The sequence below is a fragment of the Gavialis gangeticus genome, unplaced genomic scaffold (genome assembly GCF_001723915.1).
Source record: "Gavialis gangeticus isolate Ggan-Ray unplaced genomic scaffold, GavGan_comp1, whole genome shotgun sequence".
Classification (NCBI taxonomy): domain Eukaryota; kingdom Metazoa; phylum Chordata; order Crocodylia; family Gavialidae; genus Gavialis; species Gavialis gangeticus.
The window spans coordinates 25,811,386-25,814,298 of NW_017729026.1; the positions used below are offsets into that span (position 1 = coordinate 25,811,386).

Genomic DNA, 2,913 nt, shown 5'->3' on the forward strand with positions numbered 1-2,913 from the left:
TGCTGGAGATCTTGGCTCTTCCATGACTTATTAAAATGTCCAATACCTGAAGTATTCTTGAACTTGGGGAACTGTTTGTGTTTCTTTTAGTGCGCTGTAATAACTGCGTTGACTGAAGACAAAAGTTACATGTTTCCTCAGCTACAGAAGGGAGGATGCGCATTTGAATTCAGCTATAAATATACTTACAGTCCCATTCCTTGCCCTTAGTGCTATGCTGACAGAATCCTAGAGATAACTACTTGGCTTCTTAATTTACTGAAGAGACTGTTAAGACTGCAGTGAGATGAACTTCAAGAAATCGGTGCTTTTAATGATGTGTAACTACTGCAGGTTCTAACAAGAAGAAAGGCATCTCTTGCTAACTAAGGAAAACTGAGCTGGATCAGTACCTTGGGTCAAGTGTAAAGAAGCAAAGAGCCCTCTATATCTTCTTCCCTGGACCTCTACTCCACCTCTTGACAAGACACTGTTGTTGTGGGGGACAGATCACACCAGTGCCATCTGGTGAAAGGAGGTGGGGGATACTTGCCTGCTTATTTGGCAAGCTAGCTGGTTTCCTGAAGTAAGGAAACAAGCCTGGGAACAGAGGATGCTGGGGACCATTTTCCACTCTACCTTAAAATGAAATGTCAGAGCGGACCAGCTCTCTTCAAACTGAGAGGGAGTCAGCGAGTGGAGCTACGCAAGAGTTCTCTGAAATGGAGCCTGCAGACAAAGTCTCCGAGTGTGTGTGGGTATGTGGTTGAGCGAGGAAGAGAATGACAGGCATAAATTTCACAAACAGACTGTGAGACAGCTTTGAGGAGGAGGTGGGTGAAATGGAAAATGTGGTAAGGGAGGGAGTAAGTGCTGAGGCTAAGTTTCTGAACACACGCAAGGGAAAGAAAAAGGAGGGAGCAATGCATCCTTGAAACAAGCAGAAAGATACGGCAGAATCTGTGATGGAAAAGAGTGGACTGAAGCTGGGAAAGCGAAGGGAGGTTTTGGCAAAACCAGAGGAAACCTAGTAAGTTCATTGAACAGGATGGTGGTTAATTAGAAATATTAAAGTTAGATATGGTAATAAGCTCTTCATATTTGGGAGGTGTGCTCTTTTGGAATATAGCTCTTTTGGATATAGCATCTTTGAGCTGTCATACAGATATTATTAGATGGCAGTCAGAAAGGCTTCCCTGGCTGTGTGGATTAGGGAGAAGAGGAGGGGAGATAAAGAGATGAACACACATGGAGAGTGTGCAGGACATGAGAACAGATTGAGGTGAACACCATGAAACTGAGCAGAAGAGCCAGCCAGCAGACAGAGGGAGAGCAATGGAGAGACTTATAAAATGAGAAAGTGAGAATGAGAACAGAGCTAAGGGAAGCATTGGGGAAGGATTAAACAGAGGTGGGACCTGGGTGGGGGGGGAGTTGTAACCGAAAACTGTCTTAAAGGTATAAAGAAGTTGTTTATAAGGTTTGAACTTTCACTAAGTGGACTACATCCTCTGCGCACAGGAGAAAAGGGAATGCCTGTATTGTTAACCAGGTCACCTGGTGAAGTTCCAGTTCCACTAACTGTGTCCCACAATTTCAGCTGAGCAGAGCACTCTTTACTTTCTGCATTGAGTTTCTAGTGCTGTATGAAAACCAAATGAAGTATTCCACCTCTACAGGGGCTCCCTTTCATTAATAGTTGAATGGCAAGAATTTTGGAGGGTGATATCTTTGTATTGGACCAATTGTGTAGTAGAATTAGACAAGCTTTCGAATGCAAGACATTTCTCATCAGATATACAACATTACTCTTTGTTCAGTGGCAACATTACTCTTGCACTACCATTAATAGCTGAAGTCTTCACTATGCCCTTGTCTACTGTCTAGTAGATGTTTAAAGAACTGATATCATTAACAAGTTTTGAGAACGGGAAAAGAAGTGCTATAGAAATGCATCTATATGAAAATTATGCTTGAAAAAGCTTTTTTTCTCTCGTCTCCAATCCTAACATTTTTACTTACAGATTTACACACAATTAAATGTTCTGCAAGTTGAAACTACTCCTTTTTAATTAGCAAGCATAAGAGATTTGGTGATACAAACAGTTTTGGGGCATAGACTTATAAAAGGTGCTTGAGTTGTTTTATTTTGTGTTGCTTTTGTTAGTGGCTAGATTTGGCAGTGTAAGTATTGAGTAGTGGGAATGAAATGAGAGTTAAAAAACTGGGTATCTTAACTAAGTGTGGAATTTTGAGAAAAGAAAGACTGAAGTGGGATGCAAAAGGTAGTTAACCATTTGTTAATCTGAAATTTGGCAGAAGACCAGGTAGATGTGCACATTTTGTAGGCTAGCTAAATCAGATGCAGAAGCATGAAACTTACTTTATCAGATGCTGAGAAGGGACTGCCATGGAATGGAAAATCGAAGGTTGCTTTAAAAGGTGGGTGAGAGGCAATGAGTGTTGTTTTGGCATAAATAAGGGGGAGCCAGAAGCATCTTTCCAGAATTTGGGATCAAAGTTGTCATCTAGGAGTTGTATTCAAGCAATACAAGTGGTATTTGCATCTGGGTTGTGGAGAAGTGGTTGCTGCCAGTTATGTAGAAAGTGGTCTCTTGGGTGCTGGAGAGCACTTCGGACATGGAGCAGCTTGCATATGGGGAGGGAGGCATAGCCTGATGTCCTCTCTTGTGTAAGATGGCAGCTGCTAGTAGGAAAGAATGGGAGGGGAAGAAAACGTTGATATACTCACAGCCTTAAAAAGCTGAAACTTCTTCAGGTATTTCGTTGTGACTGTGTCACTTTAATTGTGATAGAACATTGTTTTAATATTTTTCCGTAGACTGTTTTGTTTTTTTAAATAAAACATTTCAAGCCACTAATTGTCTATCAGCTAAAGCAGCTGGCAGCATTTTGTATTTTTTTTTTTTTTTT

At 41.2% G+C, this 2,913-nt stretch overlaps 1 protein-coding gene across 2 annotated transcripts in view; it reads left to right on the forward strand.

The window, feature by feature from the left end:
- Positions 1-915: 915 nt before the first annotated feature.
- FYN (FYN proto-oncogene, Src family tyrosine kinase) overlaps positions 916-2,913 on the forward strand; it is a 215,124-nt gene continuing 213,126 nt past the window's right edge. Inside the window, exon 1 of one of the 2 annotated variants that reach the window (XM_019520076.1) lies at positions 916-1,009. The gene's annotated coding sequence lies outside the window, so the exon portion shown is untranslated. The remainder of the gene's footprint in view (positions 1,010-2,913) is intronic. The other variant, XM_019520075.1, reaches the window with a different exon arrangement.